At 38.7% G+C, this 12,763-nt stretch overlaps 1 protein-coding gene across 1 annotated transcript in view; it reads left to right on the top strand.

Annotated features, from left to right (window-relative positions):
• Positions 1-12,763, top strand: part of LOC135079827 (zwei Ig domain protein zig-8-like) — a 226,804-nt gene that overhangs the window by 175,024 nt on the left and 39,017 nt on the right. The window lies entirely within an intron of this gene.

The following is a 12,763-nucleotide window of genomic DNA, read 5'->3' on the forward strand; positions in this document are numbered from 1 at the left end:
ATGACGTCCACTGTTGGATAAGGCCTCCTCTAAAGATTTCCACAATAATCGGTCCTTTTTTTGCGTCGAGAAATGCTTTCTGATCCTGGGCTATCTGCCTTTGATGCGCATCCAAATGTCTTCATTCGTGCGCATGCTTTTGTGCGTGATGAGGAAGGGCTGTCACTTTTTAAGATGAAAATACCTAACGGACGAGCCGGACGAAAAATTCAAAAACTCCGGACATTAAAATTTTAGTAAATGAGCTTATTTTCAGATCTCTAAAAATACCAAAATAAAAAAGAGATTTATTTAGAAGTAGCTCTTCTTTTTACGACTTTACCCGTGTGATATCCTTTCTATCAGAGAAGGACTATAATGCGCGCATATATCCCTCTTTTAAAAACCAAGACAGAAATATTTTAGACAGATGGCAGCCCTAGGTGTGTGTTTTGCATTCATCTTCCATGTTACTCGAGGATTTTCACTCTGAATATTACGGAATAATTACGTACGATTCGGGGCGATTCTTGAATATTGTATGTACACAGTCGTAGAATGTAGGCACTCGTATTTTAGTACACATACAGTATACAGTACTCCACTCTGATTTTATCTAGGTACCAACTCTAGCACTACACAAATAGGAAAGAACTTCTTGATAGTGAACGAGTATGTACTAAAACTCTTCCCAATAAAAATAAATATGAAAATATTTACATAATATTATTAACATGAAAACTGGATGAATGTCGCGCAGGATAGAGAAAAATGGCCAAAGATGGAGGAGGCTTTTACCCAAAAGGGATCCGTATAATTAATTAATTATTGTAAAACTTATATTGTATGTAACTTGAAATTATTCTTATTCCGCAACATCTAGGTTGATTATTTTTCAATCTAAAACCTAACACAGGTACTTACATACCTATTATTTCTACCTACCTGTAGGTATTATGTAGCCGCCATAACTCAAGCCAAATACAATGGTTGTCTCAGCTGAATAGACATAAAGGATCGGCCTAAGTTAGATCGCGTTTGATAACCGCTGTTTTGTTCAGCTTAATGCTTAAATTACTTGGCCGATGATTTATTTGGTTTAATTTACTTTATGGAAAGCAAGGCTAAGTTTGGTAATAATGGTAATTTAAAGTGATAGGGAAGTTTTAAAACAGTGGTAGATGCTATAAAGATTGGGCAAGTATAATAAGTAGGAATTTTCTTGATACCACAATTTCTAATATTAGTTCCAATAATACTAAGTTCTTATTTGCTAAATAATAACGTTTCAAGTGTTAAGTTACATTAAAAATCTTGTTTAATATACATATAAAAAATATGAATGATAATTGTCTAGACACAAGCTGATTTTGTAATAACCGTTTTTTAAATTTTTACCTATGATCTTAATATCATGCTCCGGTAAAAGGTTGCATTGAAGTAAAAAAAAAATGTATTTTTGTGATAGCAAAGTAAATGAAAACATCGTCACCAATATCGTGAATAAATAATAATATTTTAATTCAAAGCAAAAAAAAAGCATTGAGGTCAACATTTGACTTAGCCATGCTGCATTATGTTCTCCGACGATCCTATAGCCCCTAATACCCCTGATACCCTCTCGGCCCTTCAAAGCAAACATCCACTTTCAGCAACCACCACAGTATATCTACCCTGAACAACCAGATCCTGCACAGTCCTGCCTCCAGACAACACCAGAAGCATTATTGGGTGCAATCAATTCCTTTGCGAGTGGTTCTGCGGGCGGCTTGGATGGCCTTACTCCACAGCATCTCAAAGACTTAGTAAGTGCTAACTGTGGCGAAGCCGGTACCCTCCTCCTGAAGGAGTTGGTTGCCCTGACAAATTTGATGCTATCTGGTGTCGTCAACCCTCAATTTATAAATATTTTATACGGAGCCAATCGCAGAATTGCTAAAATCAAGTGGCAGTGGGCGGGGCACATAGCTCGTAGAGACGATGGCCGTTGGGGCAGGAAAGTTCTCGAGTGGCGACCACGGGCTGGAAAACGTAGCGTGGGCAGGCCTCCTACTAGGTGGACCGACGATCTGGTAAAGGTCGCGGGAAGAGCCTGGATGCGGGCAGCGCAGGACCGTTCATTGTGGAAAACCTTGGGGGAGGCCTTTGTCCAGCAGTGGACGTCATTTGGCTGAAACGACGACGACGACGGAGCCAATCTCTGCGCTCTCAAAAAAAAGGATGGTGGCATTCGACCCATTGCTGTTGGCTCAACTCTGAGACGACTAGCCGCCAAAATTTGCTGTAGGGCTGTTTCCGATAGCCTTGCAGCTTATTTTGAACCTGTCCAGCTGGGCTTTGGCATAAAAGGCGGTTGCGAAGCCGCCATCCATTCAGTCCGTTCTTTTTTGTACAGTAATCCCAGCGACGTCCTGCTGAAAGTGGATGTTAAAAATGCTTTTAACACTAGAAGTGCCGAAGATTACGACTCCCCTAAAAGCGCCGCTGGGTCAATTCTGTCCCGGCATATATTTTGTAACATTTTTTAGTTTCAGGCATGAATATTATGGTTAAAACTATTTGTAGTATCCTTAAAAAAAGGTTTATCTATGTAGTTAAATCAATATGTACTTATTCCTTTAAAAATATAGATGTATTCAATTTTAATTTTGAATGATTAAAAGTCAGATATTTTTGGTGTCATTTAAAAATAGTCACATATTACGTGGTGTTATACTGTATTAAAATAATGAAATTACTACTTTAACTAGTCATTATTATTTTTAAAGGAAAAATAAATATCTTACAAATAATAGTGCATATTTTGAACAAAGTTTTTTTGTATGGTTTTTGTCTCTCTGATGTAATAGGTGTTTAGAAATTTTTATAGGTATGGTTATTTTTCTGTTATCTGTACACAAACAGTGAAGTTTTTTACCAATTATAATGAAAAGTATGTACGTTTAATTTTCAAAATTTTATATGTCACACATTTCAAAAATGTATCAAATCATAGACAATGTATGAACTGGTTTATGTCTAGAAGCCACCTTCCTACTAATATTATAAATGTAAAAGTTAATAAATATTGATGAATTGAAGGATGGATGGACTGGTGAGTGGATAGGAAGGATGAATGGGTGGATATATGCCTGGAACTTGAACTAAGTGAGTATGGATTCATGGTTAGATCGATGGATGTTTTTTTACTCTTTTACGCAAAAAATACAAAGCCGATCTTAATATAACTTTGTAGTTTTATTGTTAATACTTCAGAATAACATAATATAGGCTATAATTTAGAATAATATTTAGTTATTTGGTCAAAAAGCAACGATAAGTATCAAGAAATTAGGTCTTTCTATGATAAACTTAATTTCTCATGGGTGAAGTCACAGGCAAAAACTAGTACAATATATTTACATTTCTGCATTGTCACGAGTCACCTAAACTCTCCTCACCTCTCCACTTTCGTATCTCCTCGAAACAAGGACTCTTCATCGAATTATTGTGGCAAATACCAGGGTGGGACAAAAATGACCCAGCGGCGCTTCTAGGTAAAACCGATTTTCAAAAATTTTCTATTAATTTTATATTATCAAAAACATTAAAAAATTATAAAATTCAATAAATTAGTAAAAGTCAAAAAGTTTCATGGACTTTCGTTGAAAAATAAAAAAGTTAGAGACGATCAAACTCGCGAGTGGGACAAAAATGGGACGGCGGCCTTTCTAGTGTTAATTCAGTTGATAGAGGCGTCTTGCTGACACAAATAAAAGAGCAGGCTCCGTTGATTTATCCTTTCCTTTGGCAGTGCTATAGCACCCCAAGCAAACTATTATATAAGGATAATATCATTGAGTCTGCTGTTGGGTGTCAGCAAGGTGACCCTCTTGGTCCAGCTATTTTCGGCCTATCAATTCATCCTTTCATAACCTTACTAAATTCCAAATTAAATGTGTGGTATTTAGACGACGGGACCCTTGGAGGAGACCCTAATACAGTTTTGGCCGATTTAAATATGTTAACACAAAACTTTGAAAAAGCCGGTTTAGATTTAAATTTTTCAAAATGTGAATTGTTTGTACCCGACTCCTGCCCTAATTCAGATAGGGTCATTTCGAATTTTAATTACATAGCTCCCAATATTAAAATTATTAAAAGAGATTCCCTTCGCCTCCTTGGGTCTCCTATATTGGAGGAAGCGTTTGCTTCTTTCACAGACGAAAAATTACAGAGCTTTGAAAATGTTTCAGACCGTTTACTTAAAATTAACACACACATGGCGTGCACAATTATTCGATTTTGTCTTTTTGTTCCTAAATTCACATATTGCATTCGTTCTTCACAGTTTTGGAAATACCCTAGCTTAACTGCCAAATTAGATAACTCTATAAAACAAATTATTTCCTCCGTTTTAAATATTCCTTTAGATGATCGATCATGGACCCAAGCCTCTCTACCTATTAGGTTTGGAGGTTTGGGTATTCGCAAAATTTCCAGTGTTGCTCTACCGGCTTTTTTGTCTTCGGCTCATAGCACCAGTGGATTGGTTTCAAAAATACTAAGTAAGTGTTCTGACTCAACTACCATCCACCTAGCCGAAGGCATTAGCGCTTGGAGGCAGTTAAGCTCTGAAAATTTGCCGTTGTCTCTCATCTCACAAAGGCAGTGGGACGAGCCGCTCTGCAGACTTGTACGGAATAACTTATTAAACACGTCTTCCAGTTCTGCAGATCGAGCTCGTCTTCTGGCTGTAGCCGAGTGGGAATCAGGTCTTTGGCTTCACTCCCTACCTTCTCCTCATATTGGCACACTTTTGGATAATACCACTTTTAATTTAGCAGTCTCGCTCCGTTTGGGGGCACCATGCATTGTCCCCCATCGCTGTCCCTGCGGTGACATGGTTGACTCCCTTGGTCATCACGGACTGTCATGCAGCAGAAGTGCCGGGAGATTTTCCCGTCACGCCAGCCTCAATGACATCATACGCAGGTCTCTTTCTAGCGCATCCGTACCGGCCATTCTTGAACCAAATGGCCTGGTTCGAAGTGATGGTAAGAGACCTGATGGTATGACTTTGGTTCCATGGAAGGTGGGACGGCCACTAGTGTGGGATGCAACCTGCGTAGACACACTGGCACCGTCTCATCTTCCGCAAACCTCGTCTGGGGCTGGTACTGCCGCTGCATCAGCGGAATCCCTCAAGCGACGCAAATATGTAGGTCTTAGTAGTACCTACATGTTTGAGCCATTTGGGGTCGAGACGCTAGGTCCGTGGGGACCAAGTGCTCATCGCCTGTACAGGGAATTAGCCAAGCGGCTGATTGACTGTACAGGTGATAGAAGAGCTGGCGCATTTCTTGGCCAACGAATCAGTTTGGCCATTCAGCGCGGAAATGCAGCCAGCATTCTGGGCACCATGTCGCGTTGTTTGGACAGCGATTTGGGACATATTTTTTATTTGTAAATATTTGTAAATATTTAGTCTATGTAGGTTAATTATTTGTATTATTCTTAATCTCTTAATTCTATACACCCAAATTGAATTTTGAAGCCTATAAAATCCATTCAAAGCCTTCCCAAATAAAAAAATTCAATCAAATCATTTTATTCGAGAAACGCTCGTGAATACAAAGCATTCTGTATTGATTTTATGAAAAAATCAAACGGTACAAAAACCATCACAGAAGAATGGTTAAATAAAATAACAGAGAGAGGCAGTTCTAACATCATTATACTCTGCAGTTTTTACAGAATAAATACCGAAACGGACTTATCAAAACTTTTACCTGGCGAAAAATATGTGTAAAAACTTATTTTTGACTCTCTCGAATTCATAATCGCGTACGAATTCACAAAATAATTTTTTTTAAGTTAAAACCTAAAATCTTTTTCAGTTACTGTTAAATATTTATAAATCGTCGAAATTTCCATCACCAATTTCTACAATCGAATCGAGATTTGATTGCTCATAAATAGGCCAATTGATTAGTGGGCTCAAATGCCTATACCTTCAAAAACTTTTCAGACTGAAAGTTAAGCTTTAATTTGGACTAAGTTTCTTATATCAATTGATAATACGGACCCCTAAAAGTTAAATTAAGTTCGATCTTTTCTGAAACGTAATGAATTTAAGCACTTACAAAATTAACAGTTTTTGAGTGATTAAAAAATACATCAAATTGCGAGTGATAGAAATAAATTTCAGGCGAGCTTGAATGCGCGCCTTGATATCGATGACTTTAGTTCAGACAAATGTATTGACCTATGGCGTATCGGGACACTTGCGCGAAAGACACTAGCGCGAAAGACATTTGCGAGCAAGGACACTTGCGCGAAAAGACGTGAGCGCGAACGGATGTTTGCGCGAAAAGACATGAGCGCGAAAGACACTAGAGCGAAGGACATTTGCGCGAAAACAGTTTTTGCGTTATTAATCGTAATTTTCAATGTAAAAAGTATAACACCACATTCGTTTAGGAAGTGGTTACACCGCTCACCGTTAGATGGCGCTAGTACTTTGAGCGACGATTTTGTGCACCGCGGTGTCCAGATTTTTTTCTTTTCTAGACCCCCCCGTCGTTTAAGTTGAATTTTGTGTAAATGTAATAAGTAATAAATAAAGGAAAGAGATAATGTACTTTATTGCAAAGTACGAGGCAAGTACAAAATGGTACAACTGTTTTAGTTGAATATTGTGTACGGCGTAACCACTTGATCCTCGGAGGCTTGGTTGTACGTTGGTATTTCCGAACTTGCCAGCGATTCTTCCGGGAATTGGCTGACGCACTTTGCAATAAAGTACATTATTATCTCTTTACATTGAAAATTATGATTAATAACGCGAAAACTGTTTTCGCGCAAACGTCCGTTCGCTCTCACGTCTTTTCGCGCAAGTGTCCTTGCGCGCAAATGTCTTTCGCGCTAGTGTCTTTCGCGCTCATGTCTTTTCGCGCAAACGTCCGTTCGCGCTCACGTCTTTTCGCGCAAGTGTCCTTGCGCGCAAATGTCTTTCGCGCTAGTGTCTTTCGCGCACATGTCTTTTCGCGCAAACGTCCGTTCGCGCTCACGTCTTTTCGCGCAAGTGTCCTTGCGCGCAAATGTCTTTCGCGCTAGTGTCTTTCGCGCTCATGTCTTGTCGCGCTAACGTCCGTTCGCGCTAGTGTCTTTTCGCGCAAGTGTCCATGCGCGCAAATGGCTTTTCGCGCTAGTGTCTTCGCGCTAATGTCTTTCGCGCTAGTGTCTTTCGCGCAAGTGTACCAGAGCCGACCTATGGTACAAAATCGATAAAATGCCTCAATAGCAGTTTATCGTTGCGCGCATCCTTGGCTTACCAGGTCATTGTTTTCGCGCACGAATTCAAGATCCAATTCGAACGCTTCCGAAATACGTCTCTTTGTTTTTATATGATATCCGATACAAATAACAACAGCAATAACTCTAAAAATTCCGTTCTGTATAAATTCGAATTTGTACCCAAGCTCTACTGCATTTGAGTTCTTTTTTGAGCCCTCCCATTTCACTTCTTTATTAAACAGAACAATGAAAAATGCTATATTATCCTCTCGCATATATTCTGTAACAATATTAATGTTCATGAGTACGTCATTGTATTTCATCCCAAGAATGTTCGCGTTTCCAAAAAATGGTGCTTTCATTTTAGAGATGCCATTTAAGTGCCTTAGGTTTCTATTATTGTACATAAGCGGAGCGAGTGAGGAAAAATGTTTACGATTCACTAATAAAGACCGTGACGTAAATAACTTAGCAAAAACTATTATTTTAGGTCACATCTGATATTGAATTTAGATGCAATCTAGGATGGTACATTACATACTTCTGTCAAATTCTGTTTTTCTTTTTGCAATTTGTGTAAATTTTTAATGTGATGTTTTTGTCAAATAAAACATTTTTATTATTTATTATTAAATGACAGAAATCTAACCTGAAGGCCAGAGTTTGTTCTGCCATTCTTTAGTTTCTTTATTCTCTTCTCCAGCTTCTTAGATGTGATTGTGGTAGCGACGAGACGAATTTAGAACAAATTCTACCTCCAATCAAACGAAACAGAAAATTATGACCCCGCTGGAAATCAAACATGGAACCTATGGATCTGAGACAGATGGTCTTACCATTAGACGACAGGCTGAAGTTCAAAATTATTAGGGTTGTCATAACGCCTGGACCACACACATCGTGATTACATTCGAGTGATAGCAGAGCGAAGTTCTTGTTTACTATGCAAAAAAACATCGAAGTATACGCAATTACTTGGGTACACACAATCTACGGGTACCACAACTAAAGGGAGATGTGACAAGGGGGCGGGGCCGGTATCGCAGCAATAAGCCCAAAAACAGAACACATTGCTCGTGAAAGCAACGATGACAGGCAGCGACGTCATAATGTAAACAGTTTACATTGCTTGCGTAGTACTAAAAATTATTCGAACGTTGAGTACTGTGTGCTTACCATGAGTTTACGTTAGGTGTGCTCGCTAGCGACTGCGTAAAAAAATTACATTAATTAGTATGACATATTGTGCAGCGCCTAGCGGCTACTTTCAAGAAACAAAATCTTCATAGAGATTTTTGACGTAATCGCTAGCGAGCACACCTAACGTTTACTCATGGTAGGTACACTGATACCGCAGTAATGAGCACATATTTTGATTTCTTTGTGTGTGTGAATTTCTAATGCGACACTGAGTTTCGAACTCAGCGCATCAGTTGGCATCTCTCTATATCTCTATGGCTATCACGACGTGAGTGTTCCAGGGGTGAGTGTTTTTTTTTTATATCCACAACTAGCTAGCTCTTGGCCTGTATCTCACCTGATGGTAAGTGATGATCAGGCCGAAGGTGGAAGCGAGTTTCACCCGGTATTGTATTTGATTGTAGCATAATATCCCCGCTTCGCCTATCACCATATCTTCAAGCAGCTTCACCAGCAATTCCGACTGACATTTTTTCATCAAATATAGAGCGAATCTGCGAGACCTCTTAATGGCTACAGACTTGATTAAAGTGGATCTCTCCAGTAATTTGGAGTCCAGGATAATACAGCGATCCCGGTTCATGGTGTCTTATCTGTTTAAATGGAAATGACACTGGGTTTATCCTTGACATTAAAAACGCGGAGTCTTTAACGCTGCTGATTTTAATTAAACTTTATAGCAATAAAGTTGATGCGACACAATAATGTTTTTTATAATTAAATCAAGCTGGATGCGCGCCGTGAATCTTGTCAAAATCGCACCTCCCGCAACAAGCACTTCTCAAACGTATGCATCCCCTCTTCCCACCAACATTGGTTCCATTTGAAAGCCTAGTTCTAAACTTCATTTCATTAAAGGAAAGGTTTTTACCCCAAAAATGTGCTTTAAGAAGGATCCAGAGTCACTTCTCCAAAAAATAGGTAGTTACGCTTGAGCTAAATTTTATGGCTATAAAACTGTTAAATTGGGATTAATCGCTACCCATCTGTTAAAAAGGACACGTAATATCATTATTTGGTTTTATAACCACAAACATTGGTCTAATTGCTCCCAGAGGTGAGCCCCAAGTGAGGCCTTTTTTCAAGTCACATGTATGGTACCTGTTAAGTGTTTTTTTAATGGTGATAAAAATAAAGGTAACTCACTAAATTCCTTATTTTTACAATGTTTTCAAGGCCAGAGGACAAAGTCCGCTAGGATTTTGAAGTAAAAGTTGAAATGTTTTTTTTTTTGTTTATTATTTGTATGAAAAATTAAGGCTATGGTCTCGTATTAAACGCTATACGTCAGCGCGTCAAATTTTCCTATACATATAAATATAATACACGTCTGAAAAGTATCCCCCAATAGTAAATTTTTCTAATTTAAGCATTGTGACACGCCCACGGCTTTTATAGGAGACCACAACCCACACCTACTTTCTTACTATCTTCTTCTTTCTTTCATCAGCAATGGACGCTTACACCTTCTTATCGGGTCTGTCAGGGACAGACTTAATAATGATCTCCATACACATAAAAGTTTCGTATCTCTTTGTAATTTCTATAACGAGCTTCATGCGGCCATATTGGAAGTGCTTCTCCCAAAGATGAAAGGCTTTATTTATGTCCATCCTTCTCATGTGGTACGTGTCCTAAAATCATTAAATACTTCTGTGACACAAAATTCAAAATTCAAATTCAAATAGTTTATTCAGTACATAGGCCCTTTCCAGGGCATTTATATACGTCCCAAATATAGCTCGCCCTACCACCACTTCGGGACAATATATGGGCTGATGCTGAGAAGAAAGTAATATGATTCTAATTAAATTATTTTACAAGTCTACGTCTTTTCTAAAAGGTTACTAAACCTTTGTTCGTCACCTGTCATCCGCTTTGCAATGGAGGGAAGTCGAACCTTAACTTCGAAGTCCTCCTATGTTCTTCTGATTAATTTTGTTGCGGGTCCAATGACAGTTAACTTTCCCCCGGGACAAGCTTGACCTTCACTGGTTGGGTTATTGGCGGTCAAGCTGTAGATCCTGGCTACACAGGAGTTTCAGCGGTGGAAACGAGAGGTAGGAATAGTCCCGTTAGTGGCATCATCATCTAAGGCGAGATTTAGACTAGCAATAAAACTTGTAAAAGTTAACTTCCGCAAGCTGTTTACGTCGTCGTTTCAGCCAAATGACGGACAAAGGCCTCCCCCAAGGTTTTCCATAATAAACGGTCCTGCGCTGCCCGCATCCAGGTTCTTCCCGCGACCTTTACCAGATCGTCGGTCCACCTAGTAGGAGGCCTGCCCACGTCTTCCAGCCCGTGCGCCGTCGTCACCACTCGAGAACTTTTCTGCCTGTAAATAGTGGAGTCACGAACTATTTCACGTTGACTGTATTTAAACATGGTGAAGAAAACAAACCTTTGGTACAATACAGTAATTGTCCCACGGCTTGAAGCCCCAAAGTTTCGTTAGAGTGGGCATTATTATACTTTTGCAATGCACATTTTTTGTCATCTGTTGAAGTTTCATCTTGCCATTTTCTTCAAAATATACTTTGACTGCTCCCTGAAATTAATATAAAATTAGGCAGGTCAATTAGATACAGTGTGTTTAGGTACCATGAGTTTACTGTAGGTGAGCTCGCTAGCGAGTGCGTCAAAAAATCTATGAAAATTTTAGTTCTTTAAAGTAGCCCCTAAGGGCGCTGCATAATCTGTCATATATTTAATGTAATTTTCTACGCGTTCGCTAGGGAGCACACCTAACGTAAACTCATGGTAAGCATACAGAATTCAAAGTTCGTGACACCCAAAGTGGCCAAAATGTTGACAACACAACCTTATTCCAATTAAAACATAGTTGTGTTGTGAATTTTTTGGATAATTTGAGAATCCGAACCGTTTTACGCTGACTGTGAAAGTGTGAAAGGAAACGAGATTACGACTGCAGCTAAAGGTTTTAAAATAATAAAAACGTATGACGATTACCTTCAAATTCTTCAGTTCCTTGTATAAAGTGACATTCCCTTCATATACAGCACTATCGGCGCCGTTAGACTTAATTTTCCAGAAGTAAGTTTTCCCCGACAGGACCTTTTCATAGGGCTGTGAAGTGACATTACATCGATTCACGATGTCCAGCAAAACTAGTTTGTAAGGGCCCTGGAAAATTAATCATCATCATCATTTCAGCCATAGGACGTCCACTGCTAAACATAGGCCTCCCCCAATGATTTCCGTGATTAGTACCGGCCTACATCCAGCGCCTTCCTGCTACCTTTATGAGGTGGGTGGATGTCCTACGCTGCACTTTCCGCAAAAGTATTGTTTACGTTTATTTTTTACTTGATAAAGTTATGAGTCACTTATTTTTGCAATATTTTTTATCTCGGATGAAAATCCTACACCACGTACATTATTGTGAAATTAGGAATATTGCGCGTTTTAGATTAAACAAACTCTTTTTTCTGAAATAACGAGTTATTCTATTATGTGTCTAGTAAAGCGAGATTAGGAACGCACTTCCGTAATCTAAAGTGGCCTAACAAAAATTAAAATTAAGTATTAAAAAATAACAATCGAAGCGGAATTATGATAAAAAACATTGTACCAAAAACAACAGATTATAGAAAAGAGATATTATCAAAAACTTGATTACGCACTGACTCTACAACTGCCGATAATGTCGGTGCAAAAATGATAAACGATACAAAACGGTGAAAAAACATATTAAAGTACTGACACACTGCTGAAATTGAGTTATTTGAAACAGATTTCAAACGAGCAATGTATGAAGTAAATAGACAATGTTTATATCAGATAAATGATTTTTAATGGCTCTATCATTATGCGTGCGGAATAGATAACTTTGTCTATACCACGATTATGCTATTCAATCTATATCTACCTATATAATTTAAAAGGTATTAGGCATAATACGGCTGCGTACCGGAAAACGCAACGTGGGACGTCCGCCCAAAGTGGACCGACGATATCATAAAGGTAGCAGGGAAGAGCTGGACGCAGGCCGCTACCAATCGATCAACATGGGAAACATTGGGGGAGGGCTATGTTTAGCAGTGGACGTTCTGTGGCTGAAATGATGATGATGATGATGAGACGTAATACTAATACCCAAATATCTACCCACACATTTTTTACTTATTATAGAAACTTTTGACTTGCACCTTAATAATAATTATGGCCTTTTGAATTCGAATCGTGAACATTTTCAAAGCTGTAGGTATTTTCGTTTGCTGTTAGTTAATTGCTGTCTGGACCGCATAAATTATAATGATCTAAATAATGAAACTAAACACTTTCA

The sequence above is a fragment of the Ostrinia nubilalis genome, chromosome 17 (genome assembly GCF_963855985.1).
Source record: "Ostrinia nubilalis chromosome 17, ilOstNubi1.1, whole genome shotgun sequence".
NCBI lineage: Eukaryota > Metazoa > Arthropoda > Insecta > Lepidoptera > Crambidae > Ostrinia > Ostrinia nubilalis.